Below are 16952 nucleotides of genomic sequence, written 5' to 3'. Positions count from 1 at the left end.
ATATTAGCGACTGAACTTCGGAAATACTGTCTGGCGTCAGGGGCGCAGTTAAATGAACAAAAAAGCAAATTTCTGAACCTCTGTGGCCTCCAGCATTTGCGTATTGATTATGCTACACAAGTCAAAGTACACAAGGCTCTAGGGATCATGTTGACGGCGTCCTCTCTAAAGATGATAGCGGCTAACTGGCGGGATGTAGCACGTAAAATAAATGGTGCCCTAATTGATAATTACCATCGCAGCCTCAACCAATTTGATCGTATTCAACTTATCAACGCCTGTATTTTATCAAAGGCGTATTACATGGCGCAGCTTCTGCCGCTCCCTGCAGTACTTGCTAGAAATATTATGTCGAAGATCACTAATTTTATTTGGCGCGGGGAAATTTTTCGCGTATCTGCCAAAACTGCAACACTCCACCCCCTAAACGGAGGGATGGGCTTAGTCGACATCAAGAAAAAGGCAGCAGCTCTCTATGTTACAAGGACGGTCTCTATTCTTAACAATTACCCTTCGGGCATTACGGCGCAATTATTCACCGCCGTCAGGCCGCAAAGTCTTGACCCCCCGCTGAACATTCAGACCATCAGTTACAAGCTCAAACACATCCGAGATTATTACTTTGCACGCAGCTACATCGGTCGAGAACTCTTAAATTCTCGACATTTAGCGGCTCCAGCAATATTGGCATACTGGCGACAACACGAGGGTCCGAATCCAATTGTTACGAAGTACAGTGGCATCAACTGGGATGTGGTATGGCGTAATGTCAGCTCCCGTGTCCTTACTTCAGCCTCTCGAACTGCATGGTACAAAGCAATCAATGATGTGATTAGCACCAATGAGAGGCTGCATAAAATCGGACTCAGTGATACAACCCTCTGCCATAGCTGTCAACTGGTGGATACCGTTATGCACCGTTATACCTGCGGAGAACGTGCACGAAATTGGGGCTGGCTGAGAGAAAAAATAGCCATTGTTACCAGGACTACAACCGCCAACATACCTTCAACTGTGTTGTCTCGACCCGACGTGCGATATTATCCGCCGGCGAAAAATAACGTAGTTATGTGGTTGCTGGGCAACTATTCCAGCTATGTTTTCAATAAACTTGGTGGTGACGATCACTTGGAATTCAAGATGTTTATGGAAATCGAATTCGCGAAAACCTGCAGCTATCCCAATCATGGCAAAAATTTCGGCAATATGCTTAAAATAATATTTAATAGAATGGGTATAGGGTAAGATATATGAGTCTAAGGGGGTGGGCACAGGCCGCGGGACTCGAGTAGTGCCGCGAAGAGGCCCCACTGCTTCTGTCTCGTGTCCTGCCTCCCACACCCCCCCATCTACCGCCACTCACAGCCTCCACTCCAGGACACCGGAAACTGAGAACAATACTTGTGTTTGCAACGGAGCCATTTTTTTCTAATTTTCTCCAGAAGCTATGAGAGACCAGCAAAGAAGAGTTTTTTTTTTAGTTTGTTGATTTTCCAAAAAATCAAAAAAAAAAAAAAAAAAAAAAATTTAAAAAAAGTGGTTAAGGAGTTAAATATATATAAAACAAATGGATAAGGAAAACAACAAAAAAAAAAAAAAAAAAAAAAAGTGGTTAAGGAAAAAAAAAAAAAAAAAAGAATAAAAAAAAAAAAAGAAAAAAAAAAAAGAAAAAAAAAAAAAAAAGCGGTCTAAGGCGCTGGTTTCAGGCACCAGTCTCTTCGGAGGCGTGGGTTCGAATCCCACCGCTGCCAACGTTTTCTGTCTCGAAAACAGGAGCACTGATTTCCCGCGAAGGAAATAGCGCAGCAAAGCGTGAGCGTCGCTCTCTTAAACTGTCGTAGCACAGTGCGCGGTGTAACAACAGGATTCACCGGCGCAGTTTGGTCTCATGATTGCTGGCGTTCGTCTCCACGAGATACGTCCAGAGCATGCCGTTCTACGAAGTGGAAGCGTTAATTTTTGCAGTTGTCGTCAAGTAGCGGGTGGACGCTCACCGTGTTTGTTGGAGGAGTGCGTGTGTCGTTATCCGGTGTCGTCTAGTGGCTAGGATACCTGGCTCTCACCCAGGAGGCCCGGGTTCGATTCCCGGTACCGGAAATCCACCATTTTGTTGCTCCTCTTAGGCGACTTGTCCCGACTTTGCTCGACTGACGCTTGCAGAAAAGCACGTTAAGTATGAATGACGGCCACAAGTGACGGCGAGAGAGATGCGACACCTGTCCACCTGTGGTCAACAGACTTGGAGGACTGCAAGACACTGCCAGGGAGATGAATGCAGCTACCCACTCTGGTTAGTGTCCTAACAGCGCAGGCACGTTTCGTTTGCCCGTATACATATAATGGAGATCGCGTCTGACGCAGTGGGCTGAGCTTTGCTGTGTACCGGGCGGGTGCAGTCGCGAGAACTGCTTCCCCGGGCGCCTCCGCGGCCGTGATCGTCTAGTGGTTAGGACATTGCGTTGTGGCCGCAAAAACCCAGGTTCGAATCCTGGTCACGGCAATTTTGAAGGTTTTGCCTTGCTGTTGCTGCAATCATGATCGTCACCCAGTGTTTGAAATCACAATGCTCTCATCACTTTACACTCATGTTCCGCACGCCGCAGGTTGCACTACCATTTCATTATCAGCAACAAGAAATTCGGCCGCCCCAGGGCGTGGGTAGCTGCCTGAGAGGTTAAATCTATAGTCGAAAGGGGCAGTTGTTTGAGGTGCGATGCATGAGCAGCGAGTCGCAGCACAACAGGAAACTGTGTCGTGCACTGTTTTCTAGAGACGCGGGGAACGCTGGCGCAGGTAGCGTGGCCGAGCGGTCTAAGGCGCTGGTTTAAGGCACCAGTCTCTTCGGAGGCGTGGGTTCGAATCCCACCGCTGCCAATTTTTACTTCTCGTTTTTGTGCCATTGCGCTGTGTTCTCGTGGGGTAGAACGCAGCTCCTGCGGCGGCCGCGTCGCGTAGGTAGCGTGGCCGAGCGGTCTAAGGCGCTGGTTTCAGGCACCAGTCTCTTCGGAGGCGTGGGTTCGAATCCCACCGCTGCCAACGTTTTCTGTCTCGAAAACAGGAGCACTGATTTCCCGCGAAGGAAATAGCGCAGCAAAGCGTGAGCGTCGCTCTCTTAAACTGTCGTAGCACAGTGCGCGGTGTAACAACAGGATTCACCGGCGCAGTTTGGTCTCATGATTGCTGGCGTTCGTCTCCACGAGATACGTCCAGAGCATGCCGTTCTACGAAGTGGAAGCGTTAATTTTTGCAGTTGTCGTCAAGTAGCGGGTGGACGCTCACCGTGTTTGTTGGAGGAGTGCGTGTGTCGTTATCCGGTGTCGTCTAGTGGCTAGGATACCTGGCTCTCACCCAGGAGGCCCGGGTTCGATTCCCGGTACCGGAAATCCACCATTTTGTTGCTCCTCTTAGGCGACTTGTCCCGACTTTGCTCGACTGACGCTACGCTGACGCTTGCAGAAAAGCACGTTAAGTATGAATGACGGCCACAAGTGACGGCGAGAGAGATGCGACACCTGTCCACCTGTGGTCAACAGACTTGGAGGACTGCAAGACACTGCCAGGGAGATGAATGCAGCTACCCACTCTGGTTAGTGTCCTAACAGCGCAGGCACGTTTCGTTTGCCCGTATACATATAATGGAGATCGCGTCTGACGCAGTGGGCTGAGCTTTGCTGTGTACCGGGCGGGTGCAGTCGCGAGAACTGCTTCCCCGGGCGCCTCCGCGGCCGTGATCGTCTAGTGGTTAGGACATTGCGTTGTGGCCGCAAAAACCCAGGTTCGAATCCTGGTCACGGCAATTTTGAAGGTTTTGCCTTGCTGTTGCTGCAATCATGATCGTCACCCAGTGTTTGAAATCACAATGCTCTCATCACTTTACACTCATGTTCCGCACGCCGCAGGTTGCACTACCATTTCATTATCAGCAACAAGAAATTCGGCCGCCCCAGGGCGTGGGTAGCTGCCTGAGAGGTTAAATATATAGTCGAAAGGGGCAGTTGTTTGAGGTGCGATGCATGAGCAGCGAGTCGCAGCACAACAGGAAACTGTGTCGTGCACTGTTTTCTAGAGACGCGGGGAACGCTGGCGCAGGTAGCGTGGCCGAGCGGTCTAAGGCGCTGGTTTAAGGCACCAGTCTCTTCGGAGGCGTGGGTTCGAATCCCACCGCTGCCAATTTTTACTTCTCGTTTTTGTGCCATTGCGCTGTGTTCTCGTGGGGTAGAACGCAGCTCCTGCGGCGGCCGCGTCGCGTAGGTAGCGTGGCCGAGCGGTCTAAGGCGCTGGTTTCAGGCACCAGTCTCTTCGGAGGCGTGGGTTCGAATCCCACCGCTGCCAATTTTTACTTCTCGTTTTTGTGCCATTGCGCTGTGTTCTCGTGGGGTAGAACGCAGCTCCTGCGGCGGCCGCGTCGCGTAGGTAGCGTGGCCGAGCGGTCTAAGGCGCTGGTTTCAGGCACCAGTCTCTTCGGAGGCGTGGGTTCGAATCCCACCGCTGCCAACGTTTTCTGTCTCGAAAACAGGAGCACTGATTTCCCGCGAAGGAAATAGCGCAGCAAAGCGTGAGCGTCGCTCTCTTAAACTGTCGTAGCACAGTGCGCGGTGTAACAACAGGATTCACCGGCGCAGTTTGGTCTCATGATTGCTGGCGTTCGTCTCCACGAGATACGTCCAGAGCATGCCGTTCTACGAAGTGGAAGCGTTAATTTTTGCAGTTGTCGTCAAGTAGCGGGTGGACGCTCACCGTGTTTGTTGGAGGAGTGCGTGTGTCGTTATCCGGTGTCGTCTAGTGGCTAGGATACCTGGCTCTCACCCAGGAGGCCCGGGTTCGATTCCCGGTACCGGAAATCCACCATTTTGTTGCTCCTCTTAGGCGACTTGTCCCGACTTTGCTCGACTGACGCTACGCTGACGCTTGCAGAAAAGCACGTTAAGTATGAATGACGGCCACAAGTGACGGCGAGAGAGATGCGACACCTGTCCACCTGTGGTCAACAGACTTGGAGGACTGCAAGACACTGCCAGGGAGATGAATGCAGCTACCCACTCTGGTTAGTGTCCTAACAGCGCAGGCACGTTTCGTTTGCCCGTATACATATAATGGAGATCGCGTCTGACGCAGTGGGCTGAGCTTTGCTGTGTACCGGGCGGGTGCAGTCGCGAGAACTGCTTCCCCGGGCGCCTCCGCGGCCGTGATCGTCTAGTGGTTAGGACATTGCGTTGTGGCCGCAAAAACCCAGGTTCGAATCCTGGTCACGGCAATTTTGAAGGTTTTGCCTTGCTGTTGCTGCAATCATGATCGTCACCCAGTGTTTGAAATCACAATGCTCTCATCACTTTACACTCATGTTCCGCACGCCGCAGGTTGCACTACCATTTCATTATCAGCAACAAGAAATTCGGCCGCCCCAGGGCGTGGGTAGCTGCCTGAGAGGTTAAATATATAGTCGAAAGGGGCAGTTGTTTGAGGTGCGATGCATGAGCAGCGAGTCGCAGCACAACAGGAAACTGTGTCGTGCACTGTTTTCTAGAGACGCGGGGAACGCTGGCGCAGGTAGCGTGGCCGAGCGGTCTAAGGCGCTGGTTTAAGGCACCAGTCTCTTCGGAGGCGTGGGTTCGAATCCCACCGCTGCCAATTTTTACTTCTCGTTTTTGTGCCATTGCGCTGTGTTCTCGTGGGGTAGAACGCAGCTCCTGCGGCGGCCGCGTCGCGTAGGTAGCGTGGCCGAGCGGTCTAAGGCGCTGGTTTCAGGCACCAGTCTCTTCGGAGGCGTGGGTTCGAATCCCACCGCTGCCAATTTTTACTTCTCGTTTTTGTGCCATTGCGCTGTGTTCTCGTGGGGTAGAACGCAGCTCCTGCGGCGGCCGCGTCGCGTAGGTAGCGTGGCCGAGCGGTCTAAGGCGCTGGTTTCAGGCACCAGTCTCTTCGGAGGCGTGGGTTCGAATCCCACCGCTGCCAACGTTTTCTGTCTCGAAAACAGGAGCACTGATTTCCCGCGAAGGAAATAGCGCAGCAAAGCGTGAGCGTCGCTCTCTTAAACTGTCGTAGCACAGTGCGCGGTGTAACAACAGGATTCACCGGCGCAGTTTGGTCTCATGATTGCTGGCGTTCGTCTCCACGAGATACGTCCAGAGCATGCCGTTCTACGAAGTGGAAGCGTTAATTTTTGCAGTTGTCGTCAAGTAGCGGGTGGACGCTCACCGTGTTTGTTGGAGGAGTGCGTGTGTCGTTATCCGGTGTCGTCTAGTGGCTAGGATACCTGGCTCTCACCCAGGAGGCCCGGGTTCGATTCCCGGTACCGGAAATCCACCATTTTGTTGCTCCTCTTAGGCGACTTGTCCCGACTTTGCTCGACTGACGCTACGCTGACGCTTGCAGAAAAGCACGTTAAGTATGAATGACGGCCACAAGTGACGGCGAGAGAGATGCGACACCTGTCCACCTGTGGTCAACAGACTTGGAGGACTGCAAGACACTGCCAGGGAGATGAATGCAGCTACCCACTCTGGTTAGTGTCCTAACAGCGCAGGCACGTTTCGTTTGCCCGTATACATATAATGGAGATCGCGTCTGACGCAGTGGGCTGAGCTTTGCTGTGTACCGGGCGGGTGCAGTCGCGAGAACTGCTTCCCCGGGCGCCTCCGCGGCCGTGATCGTCTAGTGGTTAGGACATTGCGTTGTGGCCGCAAAAACCCAGGTTCGAATCCTGGTCACGGCAATTTTGAAGGTTTTGCCTTGCTGTTGCTGCAATCATGATCGTCACCCAGTGTTTGAAATCACAATGCTCTCATCACTTTACACTCATGTTCCGCACGCCGCAGGTTGCACTACCATTTCATTATCAGCAACAAGAAATTCGGCCGCCCCAGGGCGTGGGTAGCTGCCTGAGAGGTTAAATCTATAGTCGAAAGGGGCAGTTGTTTGAGGTGCGATGCATGAGCAGCGAGTCGCAGCACAACAGGAAACTGTGTCGTGCACTGTTTTCTAGAGACGCGGGGAACGCTGGCGCAGGTAGCGTGGCCGAGCGGTCTAAGGCGCTGGTTTAAGGCACCAGTCTCTTCGGAGGCGTGGGTTCGAATCCCACCGCTGCCAATTTTTACTTCTCGTTTTTGTGCCATTGCGCTGTGTTCTCGTGGGGTAGAACGCAGCTCCTGCGGCGGCCGCGTCGCGTAGGTAGCGTGGCCGAGCGGTCTAAGGCGCTGGTTTCAGGCACCAGTCTCTTCGGAGGCGTGGGTTCGAATCCCACCGCTGCCAATTTTTACTTCTCGTTTTTGTGCCATTGCGCTGTGTTCTCGTGGGGTAGAACGCAGCTCCTGCGGCGGCCGCGTCGCGTAGGTAGCGTGGCCGAGCGGTCTAAGGCGCTGGTTTCAGGCACCAGTCTCTTCGGAGGCGTGGGTTCGAATCCCACCGCTGCCAACGTTTTCTGTCTCGAAAACAGGAGCACTGATTTCCCGCGAAGGAAATAGCGCAGCAAAGCGTGAGCGTCGCTCTCTTAAACTGTCGTAGCACAGTGCGCGGTGTAACAACAGGATTCACCGGCGCAGTTTGGTCTCATGATTGCTGGCGTTCGTCTCCACGAGATACGTCCAGAGCATGCCGTTCTACGAAGTGGAAGCGTTAATTTTTGCAGTTGTCGTCAAGTAGCGGGTGGACGCTCACCGTGTTTGTTGGAGGAGTGCGTGTGTCGTTATCCGGTGTCGTCTAGTGGCTAGGATACCTGGCTCTCACCCAGGAGGCCCGGGTTCGATTCCCGGTACCGGAAATCCACCATTTTGTTGCTCCTCTTAGGCGACTTGTCCCGACTTTGCTCGACTGACGCTTGCAGAAAAGCACGTTAAGTATGAATGACGGCCACAAGTGACGGCGAGAGAGATGCGACACCTGTCCACCTGTGGTCAACAGACTTGGAGGACTGCAAGACACTGCCAGGGAGATGAATGCAGCTACCCACTCTGGTTAGTGTCCTAACAGCGCAGGCACGTTTCGTTTGCCCGTATACATATAATGGAGATCGCGTCTGACGCAGTGGGCTGAGCTTTGCTGTGTACCGGGCGGGTGCAGTCGCGAGAACTGCTTCCCCGGGCGCCTCCGCGGCCGTGATCGTCTAGTGGTTAGGACATTGCGTTGTGGCCGCAAAAACCCAGGTTCGAATCCTGGTCACGGCAATTTTGAAGGTTTTGCCTTGCTGTTGCTGCAATCATGATCGTCACCCAGTGTTTGAAATCACAATGCTCTCATCACTTTACACTCATGTTCCGCACGCCGCAGGTTGCACTACCATTTCATTATCAGCAACAAGAAATTCGGCCGCCCCAGGGCGTGGGTAGCTGCCTGAGAGGTTAAATCTATAGTCGAAAGGGGCAGTTGTTTGAGGTGCGATGCATGAGCAGCGAGTCGCAGCACAACAGGAAACTGTGTCGTGCACTGTTTTCTAGAGACGCGGGGAACGCTGGCGCAGGTAGCGTGGCCGAGCGGTCTAAGGCGCTGGTTTAAGGCACCAGTCTCTTCGGAGGCGTGGGTTCGAATCCCACCGCTGCCAATTTTTACTTCTCGTTTTTGTGCCATTGCGCTGTGTTCTCGTGGGGTAGAACGCAGCTCCTGCGGCGGCCGCGTCGCGTAGGTAGCGTGGCCGAGCGGTCTAAGGCGCTGGTTTCAGGCACCAGTCTCTTCGGAGGCGTGGGTTCGAATCCCACCGCTGCCAATTTTTACTTCTCGTTTTTGTGCCATTGCGCTGTGTTCTCGTGGGGTAGAACGCAGCTCCTGCGGCGGCCGCGTCGCGTAGGTAGCGTGGCCGAGCGGTCTAAGGCGCTGGTTTCAGGCACCAGTCTCTTCGGAGGCGTGGGTTCGAATCCCACCGCTGCCAACGTTTTCTGTCTCGAAAACAGGAGCACTGATTTCCCGCGAAGGAAATAGCGCAGCAAAGCGTGAGCGTCGCTCTCTTAAACTGTCGTAGCACAGTGCGCGGTGTAACAACAGGATTCACCGGCGCAGTTTGGTCTCATGATTGCTGGCGTTCGTCTCCACGAGATACGTCCAGAGCATGCCGTTCTACGAAGTGGAAGCGTTAATTTTTGCAGTTGTCGTCAAGTAGCGGGTGGACGCTCACCGTGTTTGTTGGAGGAGTGCGTGTGTCGTTATCCGGTGTCGTCTAGTGGCTAGGATACCTGGCTCTCACCCAGGAGGCCCGGGTTCGATTCCCGGTACCGGAAATCCACCATTTTGTTGCTCCTCTTAGGCGACTTGTCCCGACTTTGCTCGACTGACGCTTGCAGAAAAGCACGTTAAGTATGAATGACGGCCACAAGTGACGGCGAGAGAGATGCGACACCTGTCCACCTGTGGTCAACAGACTTGGAGGACTGCAAGACACTGCCAGGGAGATGAATGCAGCTACCCACTCTGGTTAGTGTCCTAACAGCGCAGGCACGTTTCGTTTGCCCGTATACATATAATGGAGATCGCGTCTGACGCAGTGGGCTGAGCTTTGCTGTGTACCGGGCGGGTGCAGTCGCGAGAACTGCTTCCCCGGGCGCCTCCGCGGCCGTGATCGTCTAGTGGTTAGGACATTGCGTTGTGGCCGCAAAAACCCAGGTTCGAATCCTGGTCACGGCAATTTTGAAGGTTTTGCCTTGCTGTTGCTGCAATCATGATCGTCACCCAGTGTTTGAAATCACAATGCTCTCATCACTTTACACTCATGTTCCGCACGCCGCAGGTTGCACTACCATTTCATTATCAGCAACAAGAAATTCGGCCGCCCCAGGGCGTGGGTAGCTGCCTGAGAGGTTAAATCTATAGTCGAAAGGGGCAGTTGTTTGAGGTGCGATGCATGAGCAGCGAGTCGCAGCACAACAGGAAACTGTGTCGTGCACTGTTTTCTAGAGACGCGGGGAACGCTGGCGCAGGTAGCGTGGCCGAGCGGTCTAAGGCGCTGGTTTAAGGCACCAGTCTCTTCGGAGGCGTGGGTTCGAATCCCACCGCTGCCAATTTTTACTTCTCGTTTTTGTGCCATTGCGCTGTGTTCTCGTGGGGTCGAACGCAGCTCCTGCGGCGGCCGCGTCGCGTAGGTAGCGTGGCCGAGCGGTCTAAGGCGCTGGTTTCAGGCACCAGTCTCTTCGGAGGCGTGGGTTCGAATCCCACCGCTGCCAACGTTTTCTGTCTCGAAAACAGGAGCACTGATTTCCCGCGAAGGAAATAGCGCAGCAAAGCGTGAGCGTCGCTCTCTTAAACTGTCGTAGCACAGTGCGCGGTGTAACAACAGGATTCACCGGCGCAGTTTGGTCTCATGATTGCTGGCGTTCGTCTCCACGAGATACGTCCAGAGCATGCCGTTTTACGAAGTGGAAGCGTTAATTTTTGCAGTTGTCGTCAAGTAGCGGGTGGACGCTCACCGTGTTTGTTGGAGGAGTGCGTGTGTCGTTATCCGGTGTCGTCTAGTGGCTAGGATACCTGGCTCTCACCCAGGAGGCCCGGGTTCGATTCCCGGTACCGGAAATCCACCATTTTGTTGCTCCTCTTAGGCGACTTGTCCCGACTTTGCTCGACTGACGCTTGCAGAAAAGCACGTTAAGTATGAATGACGGCCACAAGTGACGGCGAGAGAGATGCGACACCTGTCCACCTGTGGTCAACAGACTTGGAGGACTGCAAGACACTGCCAGGGAGATGAATGCAGCTACCCACTCTGGTTAGTGTCCTAACAGCGCAGGCACGTTTCGTTTGCCCGTATACATATAATGGAGATCGCGTCTGACGCAGTGGGCTGAGCTTTGCTGTGTACCGGGCGGGTGCAGTCGCGAGAACTGCTTCCCCGGGCGCCTCCGCGGCCGTGATCGTCTAGTGGTTAGGACATTGCGTTGTGGCCGCAAAAACCCAGGTTCGAATCCTGGTCACGGCAATTTTGAAGGTTTTGCCTTGCTGTTGCTGCAATCATGATCGTCACCCAGTGTTTGAAATCACAATGCTCTCATCACTTTACACTCATGTTCCGCACGCCGCAGGTTGCACTACCATTTCATTATCAGCAACAAGAAATTCGGCCGCCCCAGGGCGTGGGTAGCTGCCTGAGAGGTTAAATCTATAGTCGAAAGGGGCAGTTGTTTGAGGTGCGATGCATGAGCAGCGAGTCGCAGCACAACAGGAAACTGTGTCGTGCACTGTTTTCTAGAGACGCGGGGAACGCTGGCGCAGGTAGCGTGGCCGAGCGGTCTAAGGCGCTGGTTTAAGGCACCAGTCTCTTCGGAGGCGTGGGTTCGAATCCCACCGCTGCCAATTTTTACTTCTCGTTTTTGTGCCATTGCGCTGTGTTCTCGTGGGGTAGAACGCAGCTCCTGCGGCGGCCGCGGCGCGTAGGTAGCGTGGCCGAGCGGTCTAAGGCGCTGGTTTCAGGCACCAGTCTCTTCGGAGGCGTGGGTTCGAATCCCACCGCTGCCAACGTTTTCTGTCTCGAAAACAGGAGCACTGATTTCCCGCGAAGGAAATAGCGCAGCAAAGCGTGAGCGTCGCTCTCTTAAACTGTCGTAGCACAGTGCGCGGTGTAACAACAGGATTCACCGGCGCAGTTTGGTCTCATGATTGCTGGCGTTCGTCTCCACGAGATACGTCCAGAGCATGCCGTTCTACGAAGTGGAAGCGTTAATTTTTGCAGTTGTCGTCAAGTAGCGGGTGGACGCTCACCGTGTTTGTTGGAGGAGTGCGTGTGTCGTTATCCGGTGTCGTCTAGTGGCTAGGATACCTGGCTCTCACCCAGGAGGCCCGGGTTCGATTCCCGGTACCGGAAATCCACCATTTTGTTGCTCCTCTTAGGCGACTTGTCCCGACTTTGCTCGACTGACGCTACGCTGACGCTTGCAGAAAAGCACGTTAAGTATGAATGACGGCCACAAGTGACGGCGAGAGAGATGCGACACCTGTCCACCTGTGGTCAACAGACTTGGAGGACTGCAAGACACTGCCAGGGAGATGAATGCAGCTACCCACTCTGGTTAGTGTCCTAACAGCGCAGGCACGTTTCGTTTGCCCGTATACATATAATGGAGATCGCGTCTGACGCAGTGGGCTGAGCTTTGCTGTGTACCGGGCGGGTGCAGTCGCGAGAACTGCTTCCCCGGGCGCCTCCGCGGCCGTGATCGTCTAGTGGTTAGGACATTGCGTTGTGGCCGCAAAAACCCAGGTTCGAATCCTGGTCACGGCAATTTTGAAGGTTTTGCCTTGCTGTTGCTGCAATCATGATCGTCACCCAGTGTTTGAAATCACAATGCTCTCATCACTTTACACTCATGTTCCGCACGCCGCAGGTTGCACTACCATTTCATTATCAGCAACAAGAAATTCGGCCGCCCCAGGGCGTGGGTAGCTGCCTGAGAGGTTAAATATATAGTCGAAAGGGGCAGTTGTTTGAGGTGCGATGCATGAGCAGCGAGTCGCAGCACAACAGGAAACTGTGTCGTGCACTGTTTTCTAGAGACGCGGGGAACGCTGGCGCAGGTAGCGTGGCCGAGCGGTCTAAGGCGCTGGTTTAAGGCACCAGTCTCTTCGGAGGCGTGGGTTCGAATCCCACCGCTGCCAATTTTTACTTCTCGTTTTTGTGCCATTGCGCTGTGTTCTCGTGGGGTAGAACGCAGCTCCTGCGGCGGCCGCGTCGCGTAGGTAGCGTGGCCGAGCGGTCTAAGGCGCTGGTTTCAGGCACCAGTCTCTTCGGAGGCGTGGGTTCGAATCCCACCGCTGCCAATTTTTACTTCTCGTTTTTGTGCCATTGCGCTGTGTTCTCGTGGGGTAGAACGCAGCTCCTGCGGCGGCCGCGGCGCGTAGGTAGCGTGGCCGAGCGGTCTAAGGCGCTGGTTTCAGGCACCAGTCTCTTCGGAGGCGTGGGTTCGAATCCCACCGCTGCCAACGTTTTCTGTCTCGAAAACAGGAGCACTGATTTCCCGCGAAGGAAATAGCGCAGCAAAGCGTGAGCGTCGCTCTCTTAAACTGTCGTAGCACAGTGCGCGGTGTAACAACAGGATTCACCGGCGCAGTTTGGTCTCATGATTGCTGGCGTTCGTCTCCACGAGATACGTCCAGAGCATGCCGTTCTACGAAGTGGAAGCGTTAATTTTTGCAGTTGTCGTCAAGTAGCGGGTGGACGCTCACCGTGTTTGTTGGAGGAGTGCGTGTGTCGTTATCCGGTGTCGTCTAGTGGCTAGGATACCTGGCTCTCACCCAGGAGGCCCGGGTTCGATTCCCGGTACCGGAAATCCACCATTTTGTTGCTCCTCTTAGGCGACTTGTCCCGACTTTGCTCGACTGACGCTACGCTGACGCTTGCAGAAAAGCACGTTAAGTATGAATGACGGCCACAAGTGACGGCGAGAGAGATGCGACACCTGTCCACCTGTGGTCAACAGACTTGGAGGACTGCAAGACACTGCCAGGGAGATGAATGCAGCTACCCACTCTGGTTAGTGTCCTAACAGCGCAGGCACGTTTCGTTTGCCCGTATACATATAATGGAGATCGCGTCTGACGCAGTGGGCTGAGCTTTGCTGTGTACCGGGCGGGTGCAGTCGCGAGAACTGCTTCCCCGGGCGCCTCCGCGGCCGTGATCGTCTAGTGGTTAGGACATTGCGTTGTGGCCGCAAAAACCCAGGTTCGAATCCTGGTCACGGCAATTTTGAAGGTTTTGCCTTGCTGTTGCTGCAATCATGATCGTCACCCAGTGTTTGAAATCACAATGCTCTCATCACTTTACACTCATGTTCCGCACGCCGCAGGTTGCACTACCATTTCATTATCAGCAACAAGAAATTCGGCCGCCCCAGGGCGTGGGTAGCTGCCTGAGAGGTTAAATCTATAGTCGAAAGGGGCAGTTGTTTGAGGTGCGATGCATGAGCAGCGAGTCGCAGCACAACAGGAAACTGTGTCGTGCACTGTTTTCTAGAGACGCGGGGAACGCTGGCGCAGGTAGCGTGGCCGAGCGGTCTAAGGCGCTGGTTTAAGGCACCAGTCTCTTCGGAGGCGTGGGTTCGAATCCCACCGCTGCCAATTTTTACTTCTCGTTTTTGTGCCATTGCGCTGTGTTCTCGTGGGGTAGAACGCAGCTCCTGCGGCGGCCGCGTCGCGTAGGTAGCGTGGCCGAGCGGTCTAAGGCGCTGGTTTCAGGCACCAGTCTCTTCGGAGGCGTGGGTTCGAATCCCACCGCTGCCAATTTTTACTTCTCGTTTTTGTGCCATTGCGCTGTGTTCTCGTGGGGTAGAACGCAGCTCCTGCGGCGGCCGCGTCGCGTAGGTAGCGTGGCCGAGCGGTCTAAGGCGCTGGTTTCAGGCACCAGTCTCTTCGGAGGCGTGGGTTCGAATCCCACCGCTGCCAACGTTTTCTGTCTCGAAAACAGGAGCACTGATTTCCCGCGAAGGAAATAGCGCAGCAAAGCGTGAGCGTCGCTCTCTTAAACTGTCGTAGCACAGTGCGCGGTGTAACAACAGGATTCACCGGCGCAGTTTGGTCTCATGATTGCTGGCATTCGTCTCCACGAGATACGTCCAGAGCATGCCGTTCTACGAAGTGGAAGCGTTAATTTTTGCAGTTGTCGTCAAGTAGCGGGTGGACGCTCACCGTGTTTGTTGGAGGAGTGCGTGTGTCGTTATCCGGTGTCGTCTAGTGGCTAGGATACCTGGCTCTCACCCAGGAGGCCCGGGTTCGATTCCCGGTACCGGAAATCCACCATTTTGTTGCTCCTCTTAGGCGACTTGTCCCGACTTTGCTCGACTGACGCTTGCAGAAAAGCACGTTAAGTATGAATGACGGCCACAAGTGACGGCGAGAGAGATGCGACACCTGTCCACCTGTGGTCAACAGACTTGGAGGACTGCAAGACACTGCCAGGGAGATGAATGCAGCTACCCACTCTGGTTAGTGTCCTAACAGCGCAGGCACGTTTCGTTTGCCCGTATACATATAATGGAGATCGCGTCTGACGCAGTGGGCTGAGCTTTGCTGTGTACCGGGCGGGTGCAGTCGCGAGAACTGCTTCCCCGGGCGCCTCCGCGGCCGTGATCGTCTAGTGGTTAGGACATTGCGTTGTGGCCGCAAAAACCCAGGTTCGAATCCTGGTCACGGCAATTTTGAAGGTTTTGCCTTGCTGTTGCTGCAATCATGATCGTCACCCAGTGTTTGAAATCACAATGCTCTCATCACTTTACACTCATGTTCCGCACGCCGCAGGTTGCACTACCATTTCATTATCAGCAACAAGAAATTCGGCCGCCCCAGGGCGTGGGTAGCTGCCTGAGAGGTTAAATCTATAGTCGAAAGGGGCAGTTGTTTGAGGTGCGATGCATGAGCAGCGAGTCGCAGCACAACAGGAAACTGTGTCGTGCACTGTTTTCTAGAGACGCGGGGAACGCTGGCGCAGGTAGCGTGGCCGAGCGGTCTAAGGCGCTGGTTTAAGGCACCAGTCTCTTCGGAGGCGTGGGTTCGAATCCCACCGCTGCCAATTTTTACTTCTCGTTTTTGTGCCATTGCGCTGTGTTCTCGTGGGGTCGAACGCAGCTCCTGCGGCGGCCGCGTCGCGTAGGTAGCGTGGCCGAGCGGTCTAAGGCGCTGGTTTCAGGCACCAGTCTCTTCGGAGGCGTGGGTTCGAATCCCACCGCTGCCAACGTTTTCTGTCTCGAAAACAGGAGCACTGATTTCCCGCGAAGGAAATAGCGCAGCAAAGCGTGAGCGTCGCTCTCTTAAACTGTCGTAGCACAGTGCGCGGTGTAACAACAGGATTCACCGGCGCAGTTTGGTCTCATGATTGCTGGCGTTCGTCTCCACGAGATACGTCCAGAGCATGCCGTTCTACGAAGTGGAAGCGTTAATTTTTGCAGTTGTCGTCAAGTAGCGGGTGGACGCTCACCGTGTTTGTTGGAGGAGTGCGTGTGTCGTTATCCGGTGTCGTCTAGTGGCTAGGATACCTGGCTCTCACCCAGGAGGCCCGGGTTCGATTCCCGGTACCGGAAATCCACCATTTTGTTGCTCCTCTTAGGCGACTTGTCCCGACTTTGCTCGACTGACGCTTGCAGAAAAGCACGTTAAGTATGAATGACGGCCACAAGTGACGGCGAGAGAGATGCGACACCTGTCCACCTGTGGTCAACAGACTTGGAGGACTGCAAGACACTGCCAGGGAGATGAATGCAGCTACCCACTCTGGTTAGTGTCCTAACAGCGCAGGCACGTTTCGTTTGCCCGTATACATATAATGGAGATCGCGTCTGACGCAGTGGGCTGAGCTTTGCTGTGTACCGGGCGGGTGCAGTCGCGAGAACTGCTTCCCCGGGCGCCTCCGCGGCCGTGATCGTCTAGTGGTTAGGACATTGCGTTGTGGCCGCAAAAACCCAGGTTCGAATCCTGGTCACGGCAATTTTGAAGGTTTTGCCTTGCTGTTGCTGCAATCATGATCGTCACCCAGTGTTTGAAATCACAATGCTCTCATCACTTTACACTCATGTTCCGCACGCCGCAGGTTGCACTACCATTTCATTATCAGCAACAAGAAATTCGGCCGCCCCAGGGCGTGGGTAGCTGCCTGAGAGGTTAAATCTATAGTCGAAAGGGGCAGTTGTTTGAGGTGCGATGCATGAGCAGCGAGTCGCAGCACAACAGGAAACTGTGTCGTGCACTGTTTTCTAGAGACGCGGGGAACGCTGGCGCAGGTAGCGTGGCCGAGCGGTCTAAGGCGCTGGTTTAAGGCACCAGTCTCTTCGGAGGCGTGGGTTCGAATCCCACCGCTGCCAATTTTTACTTCTCGTTTTTGTGCCATTGCGCTGTGTTCTCGTGGGGTAGAACGCAGCTCCTGCGGCGGCCGCGGCGCGTAGGTAGCGTGGCCGAGCGGTCTAAGGCGCTGGTTTCAGGCACCAGTCTCTTCGGAGGCGTGGGTTCGAATCCCACCGCTGCCAACGTTTTCTGTCTCGAAAACAGGAGCACTGATTTCCCGC

The 16952-nt window shown here is 54.4% G+C and overlaps 50 non-coding genes across 50 annotated transcripts; all 50 read left to right on the top strand.

Moving 5' to 3' along the window:
• The first annotated feature begins 2025 nt into the window (after window positions 1-2025).
• Trnae-cuc (transfer RNA glutamic acid (anticodon CUC)) lies at window positions 2026-2097 on the top strand. Its single transcript has one exon. It is a non-coding gene; the product is annotated as a tRNA-Glu (tRNA).
• Window positions 2098-2428: 331 nt separating this feature from the next.
• On the top strand, window positions 2429-2500 carry Trnah-gug (transfer RNA histidin (anticodon GUG)). Its single transcript has one exon. It is a non-coding gene; the product is annotated as a tRNA-His (tRNA).
• Window positions 2501-2792: 292 nt separating this feature from the next.
• On the top strand, window positions 2793-2874 carry Trnal-aag (transfer RNA leucine (anticodon AAG)). Its single transcript has one exon. It is a non-coding gene; the product is annotated as a tRNA-Leu (tRNA).
• An 80-nt stretch (window positions 2875-2954) lies between these two features.
• Window positions 2955-3036, top strand: Trnal-cag (transfer RNA leucine (anticodon CAG)). The gene has a single exon. It is a non-coding gene; the product is annotated as a tRNA-Leu (tRNA).
• A 274-nt stretch (window positions 3037-3310) lies between these two features.
• Window positions 3311-3382, top strand: Trnae-cuc (transfer RNA glutamic acid (anticodon CUC)). The gene has a single exon. It is a non-coding gene; the product is annotated as a tRNA-Glu (tRNA).
• Window positions 3383-3724: 342 nt separating this feature from the next.
• On the top strand, window positions 3725-3796 carry Trnah-gug (transfer RNA histidin (anticodon GUG)). The gene has a single exon. It is a non-coding gene; the product is annotated as a tRNA-His (tRNA).
• A 292-nt stretch (window positions 3797-4088) lies between these two features.
• Trnal-aag (transfer RNA leucine (anticodon AAG)) lies at window positions 4089-4170 on the top strand. Its single transcript has one exon. It is a non-coding gene; the product is annotated as a tRNA-Leu (tRNA).
• Window positions 4171-4250: 80 nt separating this feature from the next.
• On the top strand, window positions 4251-4332 carry Trnal-cag (transfer RNA leucine (anticodon CAG)). The gene has a single exon. It is a non-coding gene; the product is annotated as a tRNA-Leu (tRNA).
• An 80-nt stretch (window positions 4333-4412) lies between these two features.
• Window positions 4413-4494, top strand: Trnal-cag (transfer RNA leucine (anticodon CAG)). The gene has a single exon. It is a non-coding gene; the product is annotated as a tRNA-Leu (tRNA).
• A 274-nt stretch (window positions 4495-4768) lies between these two features.
• Window positions 4769-4840, top strand: Trnae-cuc (transfer RNA glutamic acid (anticodon CUC)). The gene has a single exon. It is a non-coding gene; the product is annotated as a tRNA-Glu (tRNA).
• Window positions 4841-5182: 342 nt separating this feature from the next.
• Trnah-gug (transfer RNA histidin (anticodon GUG)) lies at window positions 5183-5254 on the top strand. The gene has a single exon. It is a non-coding gene; the product is annotated as a tRNA-His (tRNA).
• A 292-nt stretch (window positions 5255-5546) lies between these two features.
• Trnal-aag (transfer RNA leucine (anticodon AAG)) lies at window positions 5547-5628 on the top strand. The gene has a single exon. It is a non-coding gene; the product is annotated as a tRNA-Leu (tRNA).
• An 80-nt stretch (window positions 5629-5708) lies between these two features.
• Window positions 5709-5790, top strand: Trnal-cag (transfer RNA leucine (anticodon CAG)). Its single transcript has one exon. It is a non-coding gene; the product is annotated as a tRNA-Leu (tRNA).
• An 80-nt stretch (window positions 5791-5870) lies between these two features.
• Trnal-cag (transfer RNA leucine (anticodon CAG)) lies at window positions 5871-5952 on the top strand. The gene has a single exon. It is a non-coding gene; the product is annotated as a tRNA-Leu (tRNA).
• A 274-nt stretch (window positions 5953-6226) lies between these two features.
• On the top strand, window positions 6227-6298 carry Trnae-cuc (transfer RNA glutamic acid (anticodon CUC)). The gene has a single exon. It is a non-coding gene; the product is annotated as a tRNA-Glu (tRNA).
• Window positions 6299-6640: 342 nt separating this feature from the next.
• On the top strand, window positions 6641-6712 carry Trnah-gug (transfer RNA histidin (anticodon GUG)). The gene has a single exon. It is a non-coding gene; the product is annotated as a tRNA-His (tRNA).
• Window positions 6713-7004: 292 nt separating this feature from the next.
• Trnal-aag (transfer RNA leucine (anticodon AAG)) lies at window positions 7005-7086 on the top strand. The gene has a single exon. It is a non-coding gene; the product is annotated as a tRNA-Leu (tRNA).
• An 80-nt stretch (window positions 7087-7166) lies between these two features.
• Window positions 7167-7248, top strand: Trnal-cag (transfer RNA leucine (anticodon CAG)). The gene has a single exon. It is a non-coding gene; the product is annotated as a tRNA-Leu (tRNA).
• An 80-nt stretch (window positions 7249-7328) lies between these two features.
• Trnal-cag (transfer RNA leucine (anticodon CAG)) lies at window positions 7329-7410 on the top strand. The gene has a single exon. It is a non-coding gene; the product is annotated as a tRNA-Leu (tRNA).
• Window positions 7411-7684: 274 nt separating this feature from the next.
• Trnae-cuc (transfer RNA glutamic acid (anticodon CUC)) lies at window positions 7685-7756 on the top strand. Its single transcript has one exon. It is a non-coding gene; the product is annotated as a tRNA-Glu (tRNA).
• Window positions 7757-8087: 331 nt separating this feature from the next.
• Trnah-gug (transfer RNA histidin (anticodon GUG)) lies at window positions 8088-8159 on the top strand. Its single transcript has one exon. It is a non-coding gene; the product is annotated as a tRNA-His (tRNA).
• Window positions 8160-8451: 292 nt separating this feature from the next.
• On the top strand, window positions 8452-8533 carry Trnal-aag (transfer RNA leucine (anticodon AAG)). The gene has a single exon. It is a non-coding gene; the product is annotated as a tRNA-Leu (tRNA).
• An 80-nt stretch (window positions 8534-8613) lies between these two features.
• Trnal-cag (transfer RNA leucine (anticodon CAG)) lies at window positions 8614-8695 on the top strand. The gene has a single exon. It is a non-coding gene; the product is annotated as a tRNA-Leu (tRNA).
• Window positions 8696-8775: 80 nt separating this feature from the next.
• On the top strand, window positions 8776-8857 carry Trnal-cag (transfer RNA leucine (anticodon CAG)). The gene has a single exon. It is a non-coding gene; the product is annotated as a tRNA-Leu (tRNA).
• Window positions 8858-9131: 274 nt separating this feature from the next.
• Window positions 9132-9203, top strand: Trnae-cuc (transfer RNA glutamic acid (anticodon CUC)). Its single transcript has one exon. It is a non-coding gene; the product is annotated as a tRNA-Glu (tRNA).
• A 331-nt stretch (window positions 9204-9534) lies between these two features.
• On the top strand, window positions 9535-9606 carry Trnah-gug (transfer RNA histidin (anticodon GUG)). The gene has a single exon. It is a non-coding gene; the product is annotated as a tRNA-His (tRNA).
• A 292-nt stretch (window positions 9607-9898) lies between these two features.
• Trnal-aag (transfer RNA leucine (anticodon AAG)) lies at window positions 9899-9980 on the top strand. The gene has a single exon. It is a non-coding gene; the product is annotated as a tRNA-Leu (tRNA).
• Window positions 9981-10060: 80 nt separating this feature from the next.
• On the top strand, window positions 10061-10142 carry Trnal-cag (transfer RNA leucine (anticodon CAG)). The gene has a single exon. It is a non-coding gene; the product is annotated as a tRNA-Leu (tRNA).
• A 274-nt stretch (window positions 10143-10416) lies between these two features.
• Trnae-cuc (transfer RNA glutamic acid (anticodon CUC)) lies at window positions 10417-10488 on the top strand. Its single transcript has one exon. It is a non-coding gene; the product is annotated as a tRNA-Glu (tRNA).
• Window positions 10489-10819: 331 nt separating this feature from the next.
• Trnah-gug (transfer RNA histidin (anticodon GUG)) lies at window positions 10820-10891 on the top strand. Its single transcript has one exon. It is a non-coding gene; the product is annotated as a tRNA-His (tRNA).
• A 292-nt stretch (window positions 10892-11183) lies between these two features.
• Window positions 11184-11265, top strand: Trnal-aag (transfer RNA leucine (anticodon AAG)). Its single transcript has one exon. It is a non-coding gene; the product is annotated as a tRNA-Leu (tRNA).
• Window positions 11266-11345: 80 nt separating this feature from the next.
• On the top strand, window positions 11346-11427 carry Trnal-cag (transfer RNA leucine (anticodon CAG)). The gene has a single exon. It is a non-coding gene; the product is annotated as a tRNA-Leu (tRNA).
• Window positions 11428-11701: 274 nt separating this feature from the next.
• On the top strand, window positions 11702-11773 carry Trnae-cuc (transfer RNA glutamic acid (anticodon CUC)). Its single transcript has one exon. It is a non-coding gene; the product is annotated as a tRNA-Glu (tRNA).
• A 342-nt stretch (window positions 11774-12115) lies between these two features.
• On the top strand, window positions 12116-12187 carry Trnah-gug (transfer RNA histidin (anticodon GUG)). The gene has a single exon. It is a non-coding gene; the product is annotated as a tRNA-His (tRNA).
• A 292-nt stretch (window positions 12188-12479) lies between these two features.
• Trnal-aag (transfer RNA leucine (anticodon AAG)) lies at window positions 12480-12561 on the top strand. Its single transcript has one exon. It is a non-coding gene; the product is annotated as a tRNA-Leu (tRNA).
• An 80-nt stretch (window positions 12562-12641) lies between these two features.
• On the top strand, window positions 12642-12723 carry Trnal-cag (transfer RNA leucine (anticodon CAG)). The gene has a single exon. It is a non-coding gene; the product is annotated as a tRNA-Leu (tRNA).
• Window positions 12724-12803: 80 nt separating this feature from the next.
• Trnal-cag (transfer RNA leucine (anticodon CAG)) lies at window positions 12804-12885 on the top strand. The gene has a single exon. It is a non-coding gene; the product is annotated as a tRNA-Leu (tRNA).
• Window positions 12886-13159: 274 nt separating this feature from the next.
• Trnae-cuc (transfer RNA glutamic acid (anticodon CUC)) lies at window positions 13160-13231 on the top strand. Its single transcript has one exon. It is a non-coding gene; the product is annotated as a tRNA-Glu (tRNA).
• Window positions 13232-13573: 342 nt separating this feature from the next.
• Trnah-gug (transfer RNA histidin (anticodon GUG)) lies at window positions 13574-13645 on the top strand. The gene has a single exon. It is a non-coding gene; the product is annotated as a tRNA-His (tRNA).
• A 292-nt stretch (window positions 13646-13937) lies between these two features.
• On the top strand, window positions 13938-14019 carry Trnal-aag (transfer RNA leucine (anticodon AAG)). The gene has a single exon. It is a non-coding gene; the product is annotated as a tRNA-Leu (tRNA).
• An 80-nt stretch (window positions 14020-14099) lies between these two features.
• Trnal-cag (transfer RNA leucine (anticodon CAG)) lies at window positions 14100-14181 on the top strand. The gene has a single exon. It is a non-coding gene; the product is annotated as a tRNA-Leu (tRNA).
• Window positions 14182-14261: 80 nt separating this feature from the next.
• Trnal-cag (transfer RNA leucine (anticodon CAG)) lies at window positions 14262-14343 on the top strand. Its single transcript has one exon. It is a non-coding gene; the product is annotated as a tRNA-Leu (tRNA).
• A 274-nt stretch (window positions 14344-14617) lies between these two features.
• Window positions 14618-14689, top strand: Trnae-cuc (transfer RNA glutamic acid (anticodon CUC)). Its single transcript has one exon. It is a non-coding gene; the product is annotated as a tRNA-Glu (tRNA).
• Window positions 14690-15020: 331 nt separating this feature from the next.
• Trnah-gug (transfer RNA histidin (anticodon GUG)) lies at window positions 15021-15092 on the top strand. Its single transcript has one exon. It is a non-coding gene; the product is annotated as a tRNA-His (tRNA).
• Window positions 15093-15384: 292 nt separating this feature from the next.
• Trnal-aag (transfer RNA leucine (anticodon AAG)) lies at window positions 15385-15466 on the top strand. Its single transcript has one exon. It is a non-coding gene; the product is annotated as a tRNA-Leu (tRNA).
• Window positions 15467-15546: 80 nt separating this feature from the next.
• Window positions 15547-15628, top strand: Trnal-cag (transfer RNA leucine (anticodon CAG)). Its single transcript has one exon. It is a non-coding gene; the product is annotated as a tRNA-Leu (tRNA).
• A 274-nt stretch (window positions 15629-15902) lies between these two features.
• On the top strand, window positions 15903-15974 carry Trnae-cuc (transfer RNA glutamic acid (anticodon CUC)). The gene has a single exon. It is a non-coding gene; the product is annotated as a tRNA-Glu (tRNA).
• Window positions 15975-16305: 331 nt separating this feature from the next.
• Trnah-gug (transfer RNA histidin (anticodon GUG)) lies at window positions 16306-16377 on the top strand. Its single transcript has one exon. It is a non-coding gene; the product is annotated as a tRNA-His (tRNA).
• A 292-nt stretch (window positions 16378-16669) lies between these two features.
• On the top strand, window positions 16670-16751 carry Trnal-aag (transfer RNA leucine (anticodon AAG)). The gene has a single exon. It is a non-coding gene; the product is annotated as a tRNA-Leu (tRNA).
• An 80-nt stretch (window positions 16752-16831) lies between these two features.
• Trnal-cag (transfer RNA leucine (anticodon CAG)) lies at window positions 16832-16913 on the top strand. The gene has a single exon. It is a non-coding gene; the product is annotated as a tRNA-Leu (tRNA).
• Window positions 16914-16952: the final 39 nt, after the last annotated feature.

The sequence above is a fragment of the Schistocerca nitens genome, chromosome 2 (genome assembly GCF_023898315.1).
Source record: "Schistocerca nitens isolate TAMUIC-IGC-003100 chromosome 2, iqSchNite1.1, whole genome shotgun sequence".
NCBI classification, from domain to species: domain Eukaryota; kingdom Metazoa; phylum Arthropoda; class Insecta; order Orthoptera; family Acrididae; genus Schistocerca; species Schistocerca nitens.
This window is presented reverse-complemented; position numbering and strand designations above follow the sequence as displayed.